At 38.3% G+C, this 17868-nt stretch overlaps 1 pseudogene; it reads left to right on the top strand.

The window, feature by feature from the left end:
- Positions 1-3751: 3751 nt before the first annotated feature.
- Positions 3752-4378, top strand: LOC129053318 (ras-related protein Rab-9A-like; annotated as a pseudogene).
- Positions 4379-17868: the final 13490 nt, after the last annotated feature.

Raw genomic sequence — 17868 nt, 5'->3', positions numbered from 1 at the left:
GCAGCGGCGCCATCTCGGCTCACTGCAAGCTCCGCCTCCTGGGTTCATGCCATTCTCCTGCCTCAGCCCCCCGAGTAGCTGGGACTACAGGCGCCCGCCACCGCGCCCTGCTAATTTTTTGTATTTTTAGTAGAGACGGGGTTTCACCGTGTTAATCAGGATGGTCTCAATCTCCTGACCTCGTGATCCGCCTGCCTCAGGCTCCCAAAGTGCTGGGATTGCAGGCGCCAGCCACCGCGCCTGACCGTCTTTGAGTACTTTTAATAGTTACCTGTTTTTGCTTGTTGATGTGTTAGTTTCCTGTAGATGCTGAATTTTAGACTTCTTTGGTGCAGCTAGGAAATACCTTCTCTTGTTCTTATGTTTTCTATTGACTCTGCACTAATCTTGATGACAATTGGCTCAATTTTAGAATACCTTGGTGAAAAATAGAGCGTTCTATGCTCATTTTACAAAGATAATGGAGTCTCTTCTATAACACTGCTGACCTCTCTAAATGGATAAAACTTATATTTATATCAATACAGGCCTTCCTCTTCTTTATTGAACATACATGTATTCTTCCTCACTATATAAATTCTGTGCTATACGTGCATGGGTATTATCATAAGCCTTCAGGTTGCATAAATCCTGGTTGTTTGGTTTTATTATGAGTATGATTTTGGTTATTCTTCTTTAACAGGGATTGATTACAATTATTCTTCTTTAACAGGGATGCATAGTGTCAGGTAAATAGTGTAGTTTTGCTCTAATTTTGATATAAATTGGATACAGTTAGGCAGAATATTTCCAATGTCTGCAAGAACACTCTCATGCCTTGTTTATTTTGCATATAAAGTAACCCATGTGTTACAGAAACATTGGCCACTTGTTTGATTATAAAACTATATCCCTCTTAAATGAATGTTGAAAACTGCTTTACAGGAACACACTCTTTTTACCTTTATACCTCCTGCCTTTGACCATCACTGAAAATCAACTCAAGCTTCATGGCTATATACAAAGTGAACTTTTTCTTTTCCTGACCTAGATCTAGAACTTTCTGATAAGTTCTGGGTTTACTACTACATGCTCACTAATGTGAGCTTCTTGGTTGTGAAAGAACAAATACACACACACACACTTGAATTTTTAAAATACTTGTATATAAATAAGAAAGCATAGGAGCTATCTTCTGAATTATAGTTTTTTGAACTGAGATGCTAAATTTAAATTTGTGTGAACACTGGCCTTTTTTTTTCTCTCACATACATGAAAGCCTTTGAGACATTTATCCATCTCCAATATATATATTTTTTGAGGAAGTGTCCCATTTTGTCACCTATGTCAATACACAAGTCAAAGTAGGTCAGTGTTCCTATGTTATATTTATGTATACAGATACATGTGTGTACTTATGTATGTATGCAATGTAAAAAAGAATACTTACAGCTAACTTTACACACTATATTCAATGTGGACAAGCTAGGCTTCAAAAATCACATGGGTAAATGCGATATTCTTGGAAGGAAAAGTATGCTGTTTGTACCTACCAGTCATTTTCATTACAAGTAAGAACATTTTACTAAGGACAGGACTTAAAATAACCAAAGAATTCATATTTAGGAATGAGAATGAAGGGTGCCAGAAAACACAAATGGTACTCACTATGGAAAAAGTATAATCAGCTGCACTGAAAAACTGCAAACACAAAGAACTACAAAAATACATCAAAATATCAAAAAGGCAAGCTCATTTATCTTGCTCTTTTGAGACAGGGCAAGTTCATTTATATTCAAGACAGTAGTAGGACACAGGTTTTATGCAGCAAGGATCTTACACCCATGGCAACTGAAAAATTCACAGAAGAGCATACAGGTCTACAGCCAGAGCTTATATCATGTAACAACACTTTTTCAAACACAGAGTTATACATTTACTACAGAAATAAGAGGTCAAAATTTAGTTTTTGTTACATAATCACTGACTACTTGACACAGATATGAGCATGCCCAGTGCCTTTGTAAACTCTGGCTTCCACTTGTCATTATGGTAGGTAGATTCTAACTTTCATAAACTCAGACCTTCTTTGTATATGAGCGACATGGTTCAAACAACCCAAACACTCTTAACTTTCTAAAAAGCAGAAACAAAAAACGGGATCTCCAGGTTTATACTTGAGGGTATTTAGCTTTAACAATAAAAGTCAATTCAGGTAATATGTAGGCAGAAGGTCTTATGTATATCCCTTTGCTCTTGGTATGAATAGTAATTTGCTGACCTCATAACTGGAAAAAGAATGCTTTATTCAATAGCTAGTGAGATCCTTGATTATATAATCTTAGCTATATTTCTGGCATTTTTCATAACTTTCTCATGCTAAATATCTGGCTTTTAAAATTTCAAACTTCATTAACTTGGATAGGGATAAGAGCTTCCTGGCTGTACATGAGCTTGACGGCTTTCTTGGGGTGGATTTGGGATCATGGGCTGCATGTGGGCTTCCTGTCTTTGCCAATCTTCACCCTTCCCTTTGATTTAAAAGATAAACTTCAGAGCTGTACAAATAATAAACTGCTATTTTCTTGCATATTGAATTTTACTCTCTGATTGAGAAACCCTGAACCCTCTATTTTCTAGATATAAATATAACAACCCAGATTTATAAATTATGGAGTAGCTTTTTGGATAAGAGCATGCTAATGCTTTTGTGTCTTTCCTATGGACATAAGTTAACCATTTAAATAAATTCTGGCCTCCTCCTTCCTGATAAAGCAGTATAATTGTCTATAAATATACAGAAAATGTGCTTCTGGAATATGGATGAAGCTTCCAATCTGTGTAAAACATGCACTTTCTCCATCTATTGGGATCTAGAGTTTACACTCAGATAAGCTTTGACAGTCTTTTGTTTTTTTTCTTTTGAGTTGGAGTCTTTCTCTGTCAACTTGCTGAAGTGCAGTAGTGCAATCTGTACTCACTGTGACCTCTGCCTCCTGGGTTCAAGCAATTTTCCTGCCTCAGCCTTCAGAGTAGCTGAGATTACAGGCACCCACCACCATGCCCAGGTAACTTTTGTATTTGTGTGTATTTTTAGTAGAGGTGGGGTTTCTCACCATATTGATCAGGCTGGTCTTGAACTCCTGACCTCAAGTGATCCACCCACCTCTGCTTCCCAAATTTTTGGGCTTACAAACATGAAACACTTTACCCAGCCTGTGACAGCCTTTTTTAAAATGCGGTGGTGTGTTTCATCCAAACCAGTCTTTTCTTTTTGACCTGTATATAGCTATAACATTTCCAGCTCTCTAAACTAACCTCCTCTACATTGGTCATGAGCATGCCATTTAAAGTATAAATATTGCTATATCAGAAACATGCAAACTGTGATCTCTTAACCATCTTTAACCAACTATAGTGGGGCTTACTATGAGCAGAGAGCGACTTATCATAGAGTAAAAGTTCAGAGCAAGAGCTTTGGGGTCAGACTTGGGCTTGAGTGCCAGCTTCACAGTCAACTGTGACCTGAGAAAGGAGAAGAGTGAGCCCTTCCCAGCTGTTTTAGATAATATTGCTGGTATGGTAGCCTGCACATGGATGAATGCTCAGCCTTGTAAACAAAAGTCTTATTATTAAGTATTCCCTGGTGCTATACATTTTACTTCAGCTAAATGCTGATATTCACAGAATCATGTAGAAGAATAGGTATGTATAAAGAAATGCAATGGTGCATTTATATTTTACAGAGTTCTTGAAGCTCTTGAGATTAATGATGGCAGGCAATTCATCACTTTTTAAAGCAATTCTTAGAGATGGTGGAGTTGAGAGGAGTTCACTTATAAACAGATATGTAACTAACAAGTTTGATATCCAGCTCTTTATGACAATAGGTATGAAATTTTTAAATAAGATTTGGAAGTGGATAAACATTTTGGTGCCATGCAGATTTGGGGCATGGCAGGTCAGGACTGATTCTAAAGCCTGAGGACTTCATTTTACAGAGATTCTGTCTGCTGTCTGCTTACTTTTATTATGGACAGTTCACAAAGATTTCAGAACCTTAGTAACTGAAAGAAAGAATTCATATATTATGCAAATGTGGAAGAAATGAGAGCTTTACTTTTGTGATTCTTAGTAACAAGACTGACATAAGCAAACAGCAGGCGTCTGCAGGAGAATCCCAAGCTTGTGCATGGATGACAGCAACTATTCTTACTTTGAAACAAGTGCAAAAGATGCCACAAGTGTGGCAGCAGCCTTTGAGGAATCGGTTTGAAGAGTTCCTGTGGATGATGTTACGTCTGATCAGTTGACACACACAGACACAGTCAATCTTCATTGAAAGCCCAGGACTAGCTCATCTTGCTGTGGATTGTTAGAGGTTGTTGATGTGTTCTAATCAACTCACAGATATACACAAAATCACCATGGGGATAAAAAAAATAATTAGGGTTTGCAGCAGTGTATCATCTACTAATAAAATAAAGCACAAAATTGTTGTGCTTTATTAGTTGGTGGGCTTCCATGACAGCCAGTCATGGAAGAACATATTTTCTCAGTAATGGCTGTGTACATTTATAAATTGTAATGTTTCTCTAAAAACGTTTATTTGACTTGCATATGTAGGTTAGAGAGCTAAGAAATGAGATAACCAAGACTAATTATAATTAAAATAAGAAACTTGACTGCTCTAGAAGTTATACCTGAATTTCTCCTGGGGAATTGGAAAACTACTTTTTATATGTACAAGTTTTTATGCAATTAGCATTGCATTCTTTGTTCGAGGAAATAATTTCCTAAAGCAAAAGTATTAGATATTGAAGACTAAAATCTAATGTATTTGCAATACATTGTTACTTCATTTACTTCTTCATTCTCTTCAAAATGACTTAGCCTTCCATATTTTTATTCTACATTTCATTAGAATTACTCTCACTAGTAATTACTCATCACTTATGTACCACGAATGCACCTCTATCCCCATAGATCATGTTCCACAGCCCCAGGAGAAGGGTGGGCGCCCAGTGTACAAGAGTTGCCTCATACAGTCTGTCATACATCCAGTTACATACTGGCTGTCCATGAATGGAAATCATTTCCATAGACCAAGTTCAGTTTTAAGAAACATGCTAACTACTGAACTTGGAGAACAGACAAATGTGCATTTGATAACTGATTTAATAATTACAATGTGCTGTGTGGAGGATACAAAATTACAGTTCCACTAATGGACTAGTTAATATTTTGTGTTACTTTCTTTAAACTTGGTGAAAGCCTCCTAGTTGCAGTAAAACCATTCCTTTTAAACATAAGAGACAACCTAACATTATGGCTTTCAGAGAAAATACTAAGGATTGTACTTGTCAGAGGGTAAATAAAAACAACTTTATTCAGCCATGAATTTACTTAGTGCCTTCTGTATCACTGAATACTGTTTAGTTATTTACCTCAGTGATTTTTTTTTCTTCCAAAAAGACTTGCTCCAGTGATTAGACTTGTTGAAGCAAATTGTGGTCTTTCATAGATGAAATTCATATGCTGTGCAGTTGGTGACTGATTCTTTGGAGGCTAACCAAAGCCTAGACTGCGTGTGCATGAGACCCTCAACTGGGGAATGATGGGGATATCAAAGAACATGCTGGGTGAAGGGAGTTGGCTGTCATATGGGGAGAGGGTTTTTGAAAAGTTACATTGAAACATTTCTCTTCTTGACCCCACCCACTGGGAATCAATGTAAAAACATTCTGGTAAGCTAAACTTTTCAAAGGCTAATGTCCTAACAAAGCGGTCGATTTTGCCATCTGAAATCATTTTACAGAAAATACAACAGAAGATGGTTGGAGAACAAAGCAGGTGGAGTATGTGCAGCTGGAGTGGTGAGAATCTGCTGCAGAGCCTTACTAGACAAAAGAACCATAGATCATCCTCCATAGTTTGAAAAACGCATGGGGCCCAGTGGTGCAGGAGTTGCTCCATACCTTCTGTCATAGATCCTGTGAGGTCCTAGCTATGAATGAAAAGTTTTCCATTGAAATAGTTCAGGTTTTTTTCTTTTTTTTTTTTTTTTTGGAGACTAACTAGTGAACTTTGAGAACAAGCAAAGCAAAGGTGTTTTTGCATACTGATGTAACAATTACAATGTGCTGTGCAGAGGATAAAAAATTACAAATCCATTAATGGACCAAATATTTTTGTTACTTTTCATCCTTAGGGAAAAATTCTTAGTTAGAGTTAAAACATTCCTACGGTTTGTTGTCTTAGAGAAAACCATTTTATGTTTCTGTACAAACTTAAGTTTTCACTTTCATATTATGACAACATCATTAAGTTGTCTCACAGTATACATGTCTTGTAGAGTAGTAAAGTGTTAAGTAGAAAAATGCAGCAGTGTGGTACCCACAGAAAGATGGTGTCTGGACAGTCAGTGGTTTCTGGAACTCTGGACTGACAGACAGGGAATGTTGAAGTGACTGAAAATATGAAGAGCACAGGTACAGCATGGGCAGAACAGAAATTGATAGTATCTATGTCCATGCCAAAGGAAGTATTCTAGGAAGTTTCCAGCTATAGCAAGAGGACAAATCTCGAGTGTGTATTTTATCTGGATCACTCTTGGAGCACGAAAGCAGATAACCTACTTAGTGCTAACATACATGTGCTCAGGGGAGCATGATTAGAAGACTCACCCTATTCCTCTTGTGTTAAAGAACTTTCAAGGGATATCACCTACCAGATCCAAGTTTTGCCAACTTACCTTTCTTCATAATCTTCTCCTATCTATCAGGTGTCAGTTCTACCTATATGCCTCAGTGCCTTTCTTGCAGCCCACCTGGAAAGTCCCACTCAATGCTCCACTTCCCTTCCAGCTCCTTCAAAGAAGAGTCACACACACACACACAAAATGGTATTTAACTTTAGTAATATACACACAGGAAGTGTACTACTGGTTTCTACCTCACCTTCAACAGCCTGGAGAAAAAGTTATTTTCAGGATACCAAAGTTGTGCGGCTGAGCCATAACTGCCCGCTGTCAGTCACCCTGCTGCTCTTGGCTGGCTTGCATCACAGCCCTGTGAATTATACAGTCACAGAGGCCAGAACAAACCATGTTAAAAAATATGTGTTTGCTGAAATTACTTGCAGATTTCTAGATGAGTATATACCTTTTTCTGCTCCCAAAGCTGTGGTATTTAGTTTGAGTTAATCTGAGTGCTGTATAACAGGTTAAGACATCATATTACTTTGCACACTACCAATAGAGAAAATAAGACAAAAACAGTTGTGGTGGGCTTCACTTTAAATAGTAGGTCAGGGGCTGTGCACGGTGGCTTATGCCAGTAATCACAGCAGTTTGGGAGGCTGAAGTGAGTGGAACATGAGGATAGGAGTTTCAGAACAGCCTGGCCAATATGGTGAAACCACTTCTCTACTAAACACAAAAATTAGCCGGGAGTCGTAGTGGGTGCCTGTAACCCCAGCCACTTGGGAGCCTGAGGCAGAGAATTGCTTGGTCCCCAGAGGTGGAGGTTAAAGTGAGCCAAAATCACACCACTGCACTCCAGCCTGGTAGACAGAGTGAGAATACATCTTATATATACACACAGACACAAATAGATACATATATACTATATTATATACTGTGTGTATCTATATGGGGCGCACACACACACGTATGTACACACTAACACATACACACACATACAGACACACACACACATATTAGGCGGAATGCAGTGGTTCACACCTGTAATCCCAGTAGTTTGGGAGGCCAAGACTGGTGGATCACAAGGCCAGGAGTTTGAGAGCAGCGTGGACAATATGGTAAAACCTTGTCTTTACTATAAAAACAAAAGTTGGCCAGGCTTGGTGGCAGGCATCCATATTTTCAGCAACTTGGAAGGCTGAGGCAGGAGAATCGCTTTTACTTGAGAGGCGAAGGTTCCAATGAGCTGAGATCATGCCACTGCACTTAAGCCTGGGTGACGGGGCAAGACTCCATTACCAAACAAACAAATAAACAAACAAAAAAGGATATTAAACTACCACAATCTTGAACAAACATCTATATTGAAGATCTCAAATAAAGTAAAAATGATGGTAGGAATTTAACACAAGGATACAAGGAAAATCTTATAATTACTTGTTGAAAGACAATTCAGATTGGAACAAAATTATTCCAGTTCTCTTCTGTAACAGGTGGTATTACCTGCTTTTCAGTGAACATTAATGATTTTATAGTAAGCTGTTATAGGGAAAAAGAAATCATTATCATCCTTTTCTGTTTTATGGTCTCAGATTCTCAAAGTCGTGAAATTACAGGCATGAGTAACCATGCCCAGGCATATTCCAAACGTTTTATAAAACTTCTGTCACTTCCTCCACCTTTCCTTCACCTAAAAATCCAGTATTACTTAGAATTCCAATATATAATGCAAACAATGCAACTACCATAACCAAAGTACCTGTGTTGGCGTCAGTTCATATTCATGGTCTGCTTAACTTTTTCACTGCCTTAAACAGGGCCTTTGAAGCATCTAAAAGCCTGAGTACAAATTATAATGTAATCGAATTTTTATTTAACTACTACTCTAAAAATTGTCTTACAACATTTCACAAGAATAAATATCAACAGTTCACTGTCTGAAGGAAAGGAAATATAAGAATATAAAATGACAGATACAGCACACTTCACTGTGGCCTGCAACTGCTCACAGCCTCCTATTTTACAAACAGGGATCCAGATTCTCACACTGTAGCAGGACCACTATTCCTAGCCACTGGCAGAAGCAGACATGTGACACTAACCACTGCACAAGTGTGTTTTTGGCTTCTTAAGTACTGCTGTGTTTGCTGCTATACATTTTTATAGCATCTCTGAATGTATAAACAATTTAATGTGAATGTACATGCTATCACATTTTATTACCCACTGCGGAATAGTATTATTTTGAATCTGTCTACCAAATCTAGAGTATGAAATTTTTTGGGGGGTTGTTACATTAAGATCAACCTATCAGGCCTAGGGTTGGTGGCTCATTCCTGTAATTCCAGAACTTTGGGAGGCTGAGGCAGATGAATCACTTGAGATCAGGAGTTCCAGACAAGCCTGACCAACATGTAGTAGATGTAGTGGGCTTACATCTGTAATAAAAATACAAAAAATTACAAAACTACCACTCTACTGAAAATACAAAAATTAACCAGGAATGATGTTGGGCAAGTATAGTTCCAGCAACTCAGGAGACTAAGGTAGGAGAGTCACTTGAACCTGGGAGGCAATAGTTGCATTGAGCCAAGATCGCACCATTGAGCTCCAGCCTGTGCGACAGACTGAGACTCTGTCTCAAAAAAAAAAAAAAAAAAAAAGGAGTGGGACCATTCCTCTTGAGAGACTATTTGATCACAGAAAAATCAATTCCTGCCAGTTTATGATCTTTGTTAATGGCACATTAAGTTATTTGTAAAGTAGATGGAAACATGTTAGATTCAATTATGAAGTAGTTTTCCCTGATATAGACTGTTTCCTTGGTCTCTTTACGGTTCCCTAATAAAGCCAACAATGAATGCCAAAAGGGGAAGAATGAGAACAACTTATTTTCACAATCATTCAAAATAACTGTCATGAGTTGTGTTCTTAAATACCTATTCAGCTGGCTGTGAAGACTTGCTTGCCAAAACAGTTGCCAGAGATACCTCTGATGTGGAAAAGTTTGTCTGAAAGGTAAACTGTGGAGCCAAAGGAAATAAGGAAATTACTTCGATAGGCCAGTTTCCTGACAAAGATCAAATTCATCTTTTAATCATCAGATGTTAAAAATTATAGGAAATACCATACCTTTATATGTAAATCATAAACATCAGTAAAGAAGTGCTTTATTCCATCTTCTTGCCTTATGTCATGAAGCATAATAAATCTCACATGTAATATAATTAAGGCATAATATTTTATAAAAATAAAAAAACAGTTCTTTGATGCAATGGTCTTCAAATTAGAAACATGTGGTATATTAGTGATGGGAGAAATGAACACAAAACTGGATTTAAAATTAGCTTAGTTTTATCATAAAGAGCATATAAACTTTTAAAGTCAGAACTATAAAATACAGTAAAATAACCAGTGATATGATTCAGATAAACTTTTTTGTGTGTGTGAAACTTAGTTTTATGACTAGCTGTTTTACAATATGTCCTATTCCCCAGTAAAATAAATGTAGCCCCATAAATGAAAACTCTTACATTTATACTTGACTGTGAAGTCTACAGACTCAGAGCGTGGCATCTGTGTTCCATGTTCTTCTAGTTTGTGAACCCAAACTTTAGTTATCTTTACTAAAAATGTCACGATATGGCCTGTAGTGTTGAATGCTGACACAAATCCCTCATTGATCTTGTCCACAGTTTTCACGTACATGCTGTTCAACAGCCACATGTTCTCATCTATGAGGTTGACAGCAGCATGAACTATGAACTCGTTCAGATCCTGATTATTGTCTTAGATGACAGTGTGAGAAACAATAGATTAACATTTTTGTATGGCACGAAGAATGCTGACATTCCATTTTGTAAACTGCATAGGTTCTTTCTTTGTGGGGGAATAAAATTTGATTTTCATCTGTTGTTGTTTTCAAGAGAAATATAAGAGATCTGTTTTCACATTCTATTTTATTTTTAAATTTGATATCTAAATCTCAAAGAACAGAAACAGTCAATTAATAAATAAAATGTGTGTATAAATATATATCTTGTGAAGAAAAGGTGCCATTTACAGCAGGCCTCAACATCTAGAAGGAAGCTGAGAGAGTTGGGCTTTTTGCAAAGTAGCACCATGTAAGCAGTAGAGACAGTTGAAATGGCACTTGTGATGGCTACAAGAGGCCTCTTTCCAGTGCATGGAGCTTACATGGAAGTGGGTCCTGGGAGTAGCTGGAGATGATGCTCAGCCACAGCTGCAAGCAGTTGTATGTGTCAACAGCAGGACACAGTTCTGTCAGAGCTGGGAGTGTCCTTTACCTTTGCTGAAATGGCTAAAGTGAACAGAAGGTGGGACTGTCTGACTATCATGAAAAGAGGGAATTCACCACTTGGAATGCCACCTTACTCCAATGTAAGACTGAAATAAGAGTTTTTAAAGGACACCTCACTTATGGCTTGAAATGTGTCCTCTCAAAATGTTTTTGTTGAAGTCTTAAGTGGCAGCACCTCAGAATATAACCTCATTTGGAAAGAAGGTTGTTGTAGATGTGGTTATTGAGTTTACATTGCAATAGGGTGGGTCTCTAATCCAACCACTGGTGTATTTAGAAAAAGGGAAAATTTGGAAATGCACGCAAGAATAAAAATGCCACAGAAAGACTGGAGTTACATTGCCACAAGCCAAGGAACTTCCAGAAGCTGGGACAGAGGCCTAATAGATCCTGGTCTTGCTGTATGCATAGGGAGCATGGCCCCACTGACACCTTGATTTCAGACAGTGGCCCTCAGAAGTGACACAGTCAATTTTTGCTGTCTGAAGCCACTCCATTTCTGGCACTGGGTTATAATAGCCACAGGAAACCAGGACAGGCTCCTTGCTGAGGAGTCTGTTCCCAGTCCTGGGGTGGATGAGGGTGGCTTGTTTCATGGAATTCGCCTGCACAGTGAAATCATGTTTTACTTCACTCGTGTTGCCATGAAAAAGCTAAGTGAATCCTTAAAGGAATGCATTTTTCTCTTTCTGGCTCACAGCAGTGTTTTCCTTTACAATGATGATCAATCCTGAAGGATTAGGAGCATATTGCGAAAATGCCTTAACAAGATGAGTGGCAGCAGGAGAAAGAACTAAAATCGACTTATGCAACAAAGTATTTTTATGTGTGCTCCTTTGTCCACCACAAGGCCAGTGGAGTGCACAGAATCTATATATAAATAATGGCATCCCAGAAAGCAATACTGCTACAAGTACTCAAAACAAGTTTTAATGATCAGTGCTCTCAACTTATGAGAAAATAATGTTGCAACAACAACTGGCAGATAATCCTATCATATTTTGGTGACAAGACCTGAAGAGTTGAAAAGTATCACACAGTGAATATTATATGTTACAATTAATTTAAACCATTAACTCCTTAGAGGGAATCAAAGCCAATTTTAGGCATTGAGAGAAACAGAGCAAATGAGCCCAAAATTTATTAGAAACATAAATTAAAAATGGCTGCGTTCTTCTCAGGTGAAAACTCTAAAATCTGTTTACTCTGAATGGCAACATGTTCTCTGGCCAAGCTTGGTTTTTCAACCATTCTTGAGGAGAAAGGCGAGTGTCATCACCTCTGGTGCTGCTTTTGAGCTTCCTGTGCATTGCCAAGGTGTCACTAGGGAGGGAAGCATGCATGCACAACCCATCCTGGAAGTGCTGCTGAAGGTAACTGAGGGTTTGTTTTTTTTTTCCCCAGTAGTTCCTGATGAAAAACAAATTCATGAAAATTGCCTCAACTTTCATGAATGGCATTTCAAGGCAGCAACCCACTACAGGTGAACTATATGTTTGAGTGCTTAAGCAGCAGCAATTCATGGTGTGTGATATAGTGAACTGAATATCATGGGAATGCCAGAGGTCATGCTAGTCTATGCTGAATTGAAGGATAAATAAAACAACTCCAAGGATATTCCCTGGCTAGGGTCTATCCATCTGTGGGATTCCAGAGTAAGCTTCATTTAATTGTGATGGATTTCATTTACCTCATCTATCCATATCTTTCAGTTCTAAAATCATATTACATCATATTATTTTAATGGCATGAAAATTCTGTTGAAATTTAAGTTTTAGCCTGCACTTTGGATTCTACCTTCCCAGCTGGATAAAATTTATTTTTAATAACTGCATTATCATGGTGGCCAACAATTACAAAGTAGAAGCTCCCCGTGTTCTTCATTATAGGGCTCCTAACTAAGTGTGAAATTGTACATATTTTTCGTAGTCAATATTGAAAGTCAAAAATGAAGAACAGGAAGTGTAGAATTCTTCTTTTATTTTGCTTTCTAACTGAAATCTGACATTGTAGAGGAAGATGCCAGTAAGCTTGGTACCATTTCCTGTATACTAGTGAAGATATGTGGCTTCTGGAATAAACAAATTATATAACTATGATATTTCTCATAGAATCCAATATATTTTCATAAGAAAATCTCTAATGTGAAATCACAAAGACAAACTTCTCATGATCTGAAAGTATGGCACATTCAGCTCAAGGGACGCTGAGTGTCTGGTGGAGTAAGTTGGGCTTGCCTTCAACTGGACAAGTTGGCACCAGCACTGACACCTAGAAGATTTCATAGACGTTGATGGTAAGTTAAGGACAATAACTGACACCTAGAAGATTTCATAGATGTCGGTGGTAAGTTAAGGACAATACAGAGTGGGGAGAAGAACAAGGATGTAATTAGCTCACCGTGGAAATTTCCAGGAGGCATCTGTGGGGGTAATTAAAACCATCTTGACTTCATGTCACTTACCTAGAAAAAAGAGACACTGTTGCACTGATCTGCAGACTACAGACTTCTACCTGAAGTATGTGTGCTATAAATGTAAGATTTTACAAATGCAAGGGACTATGATATGCCTCTTGAAACACCAATTTATAAGAAAGGAAGTTTTGTATTCTGGCAAAGATGGAAGAAATAATCCATAAGGAAATACATTCTGAGGCATTGAGAGATTTTGCAACTAAGTTTAATAGATTGGGCCAGGCATAGTGGCTCATGCCTGTAATAGCAGCTGAGATAACACCACTGCACTGTGGCCTAAGGGACAGAATAAGACCCTGTCTTGAAAAAAAAAAAAAAAAAAAAAGTAAAAAGATTGGCAAAAGAAATAGAACTATAAGAAACTAGGGAAAAATATAAGAGATTTCATGGCTTCTAGCACAGATAATTGAAATAGAGATGAATGATGGATGGGTAGGTGTATGAATGGATATACACCATGGTAACCCCAAAGTGTATATTTTAACACAAGGGTTTTGTAATCAAACGAAGTTAAGTTTAAGTCTAGCTCCAATACTTACTGGCAATTTGAGCACAAGCAGCCCTCAATCTCCTAATGTTGGTTTTCTCCTCTGTAAAACCATGGTAACTTTGTAGCCCCTTATGGTGCCTTTATGAGGATTACACAATCTAATGCACATAAGGTACCTGACACACTTTGTGTGTCAATTAATGTTATCTAGAATAACCTGGAAGGCCATATGCACACTGGGATGTGGTGACTACTAACTCTTCAACATGGAGTGGAACTAGAGTAAACTTCCTGGAACTTAGTCAATCATCTGGAACATATATCTGAGGTGTATTAGAATCCAAGACTCATCAAACCTCACTGGGCCTTCTGCTGATTCACATACACACAATGAAATCAGAAGAAACCTGATATGTACTTGCTAATGAATGGCTCATGTTATAAAGGAAATCAAGAAACAGTTGATACTTTTCACTTTAGAATTAGAAGGCTATAACTGTGATAGCAAAAGCAGAGAGAAGAATCTTTGTATGATGAGGTAGGTTTAAAATACTACTTGAGGTGGGCGAATACAGCCTTGTACAGTTTATTTCTACCACCTAAGGCTGCTTTCATGCTTCAACGGCAGGGTTAAGCGCCTGCAACAGAGACCAGCTGTTCCACCAAGCCAACAATATTCACTATATGATCCTCTAAAGAAAATGTTTGAGGCTGTTTTAGGAGAAAGTTGAGAAACAAATTGAGGTAGAAAAAGTGGATAACAAAGACAAGCAGAAATGATACAACAGCTTTGCAAAACTAGATGAACTGGCTATAATTCTCCAGAGAAGGTAATGGAAGAAAGTATGGGGAGTTGAAATTTGAATAAAGTAGACAATGATATCATGAATTCTTGCTGCACTAGATTTGAAAAATGAGGTGGTCAAGAGAAGGGCTTGTTATTTTCTTCAACATTTAAGCAGCAGCAGCAGCAGCAAGAAAAAAAAGCAAAAAGAAATATGTGTGTGTGTGTGTGTGTGTGTGTGTGTGTTTGACTGTGTGTTTACATATAAGGGAGATAACATGCATCTCTACACTCACATAAAAGTGTAGTGTAGGCTTTCCCCATAAAAAGGGAAAGCCACAAATGGGTGAGAAGCATGATGCTAAGTCAGCATGAAGACAGACAAAAGGGAACCCAAAGACCAATTGAGGGGGCTGTTACCAACTACCCAGATGGGTAGAAGATAAAACAGCACTTTCTTTATATACATCCCATGCTTGAGTTGAGCTGCCAATTTGATTTTGATTTTGTAAACAGCTGAAGAAGCAAGAAAGGCTGTAATTTTTCATTTATTTCTGCCAAGGAAAAACTGACAAGTTAAGTGAGAGAACTGAAAACCCTAAGAGAAAATGACCCTGTTGTCTTGGGAAGGGAATAGCTGCAATCTCATACTAAATACTTGAGGGTATTGGGAAAAAGTAAGACATACACCAGGATTCTGCACTATCCAATCTGCGAGGTTTTCCACAAGGATGCAAATATTCTACACTTGTGCTGACCAATATGGGAGCCAGTGAGTATTATAAATGTGGCTAGTGTGACTGTAAAACTATTTTTAGTTTAATTTTAATTAAACAATAATAGCCATACATGGCTAGTCACAACGGTACTGGACATCACAGGTCTAGATCAATGATTCCAAGCTAGTGGTGTGATCTTTGCTCACTACAACCTCTACCCACTGGGTTCAGGAGAATCTCCTGCCTCATCCTCCTGAGTAGCTGGAATTACAGGCATGCACTAAGAGGACAGGCTAAGTTTTATATTTTTAGTAGAGACAGATTTCAAACTCCTGGCCTCAAGTAATCTGCAGAACTTGGCCTCCCAAAGTGCTGAGATTACAGGCCTGAGCCACCATGCCAAGCCCAATACCAAACGTTTTATAAAGTTCTGTGACTTCCTCCACCTTCTCTTCACCTACAAAAGAAGTATTACTTAGAATTCCCATATATAATACAAATAAAGCAACTGCCATGACCCAAGTACCTGTACTGGCATTAGTCCATATTCATGGTCTGCTTGATTTTCCCACTGCGTTACATAAGAGCATTTGAAGCCTCTCCAAGGAAGGGTTGGCCCAGAGATGTTGAGGAGAAAGCTACAGAGAATTTGAGAATAGGTTAATCTGAAAAATTGTGGACAAGAGAGGGGTCTAGGATAATTTGCAAATGCCTGCCTAAGGGGAACAAGCAGAATAGTGGTCCTTCTTCTAAGATGTTCACATCCAAATCTATGGAACTTGTGAGTATGTAATTGCTCTCGGCAAAGAGGAATTAAGGTTGGTCAACAGCTGACCTTAAGATAGGAAGATTGCCCTGCACTGGATCATCCAGGTGGACGCAATGCTGTTACAAGGGCATTAAAAAAGAAGATGAAAGCAAAAAAAGGAATGTGACAGCAGAATGGCCAATGCAATGTGAAGTTAAAGGCTTTGAAAACGGACAAAGGGGGCACAACAAAGGAATGCAGGAGACCCCTAGAAGCTGGAAAATACAAAGAAACAGATTCTCCCTGAGAACCCCCAAGAGGAACGCAGTCCTTTGCACACTTTGAATTTAGCCCACAAAAGACCAGTGTTGGACTCTTATGCTACAAAAGTGTAAGATGATACACTTGTCTTGTACTAAGCTACAAAATTTATAATAATTTATTACAGAGGCAGTAAAAATCTAACATAGGACAAAGTAAAAAAAAAAAACACACACAGATATGAGAGAGAAGGAAAGAAACTTAAGTAAGGGTCAGCAAATGAGTAGAACGCACATTCTATGAAGAGGCTGGGGACAAAGGAAATTAATCTGCTGGGGGAATGGGTTTCAAGGCACTGTGGAAAAGATGTGGCACAGAGGCAATAATGCATCAAGGTGAAAACATCTGGAGCAATTTTGGGATGAGAGTGTGATAAAGAACATGGGATGGGTCTTCTCCACTTCTCTACTTTCCAACCTCTAACACAGAAACTGATACACAGTAGGTGCTCAGTGCTTGCAGGATAGAACTGGAGTGTGGAGGAAGGGGCTTCAGGTTCAACAGGGTTGTCAGAGTATCCTGAAATTAAAGAATGACAGACATGGGGGGATTTCAGTGTTAAGTAGCCTCAACAGTGCAAAGAAGCTTCTGAAAGTTTCAGCGCTGAGGCCTCAGTGGTTTCAAAGGCTCCATGATGAAGTCTGTGTTCAGGTGGTCAACAACATCTTTGTGAAAAGCTACTGCAGATTTTTTAAGGTACTCATGAAGAACCCTTCCACAACAAGAAACTGGGCTTAGTGGGTGATAAGAGGGGGCCAGGACTCTCACTTACGGTGGAAAAAGCAGCTCTCCGGGTTGGCTAGGGCAACATCATATTTTGAGAGGGAAAATACTCAAAAAATCCACTTGTTGATATAAAGAGCTCTCTGACTAACTTAAATTTGAAGAGTCCACATACAAAATTTCAAAAGTAGGAAACAAGCTAATAATGAACATAAGCATGGGACCACAAATCAGTGGGCCTAGCAACGGAAAGACAAAGACCTACAGTGAGCTAAAGCATGTTCATATATATATGAAAAATAGGAGGCTTTTTAGACTATGATAGGGGAAAGCAAGAGCAAAGGGCCAACTGTTTGAAGCACCTCATACCTACTGAAATAATGGAGGCTGCTGATCTGCTTAACTTCCTCTTTCTCTGCTAGAAAATAAAATAAAAGTAAAAAATCAGTAAATCTTTTTCTGGTTCTGTATTGCATTCATAGTCAAGGTACCACAAAAAAATGAAGTTACAGCACTTTGAATTTTACTAGTAGACATAAATATTTAACTATATGTGGAGAAATGAGTGATATGTTCTTTAAAACAGGCTTGGGAGTCTTTAACA

Source organism: Pongo abelii, chromosome Y (genome assembly GCF_028885655.2).
Source record: "Pongo abelii isolate AG06213 chromosome Y, NHGRI_mPonAbe1-v2.0_pri, whole genome shotgun sequence".
Classification (NCBI taxonomy): domain Eukaryota; kingdom Metazoa; phylum Chordata; class Mammalia; order Primates; family Hominidae; genus Pongo; species Pongo abelii.
The sequence above is the reverse complement of the archived record's forward strand: the minus strand, read 5'-3'. Positions and strand labels throughout refer to the sequence as shown.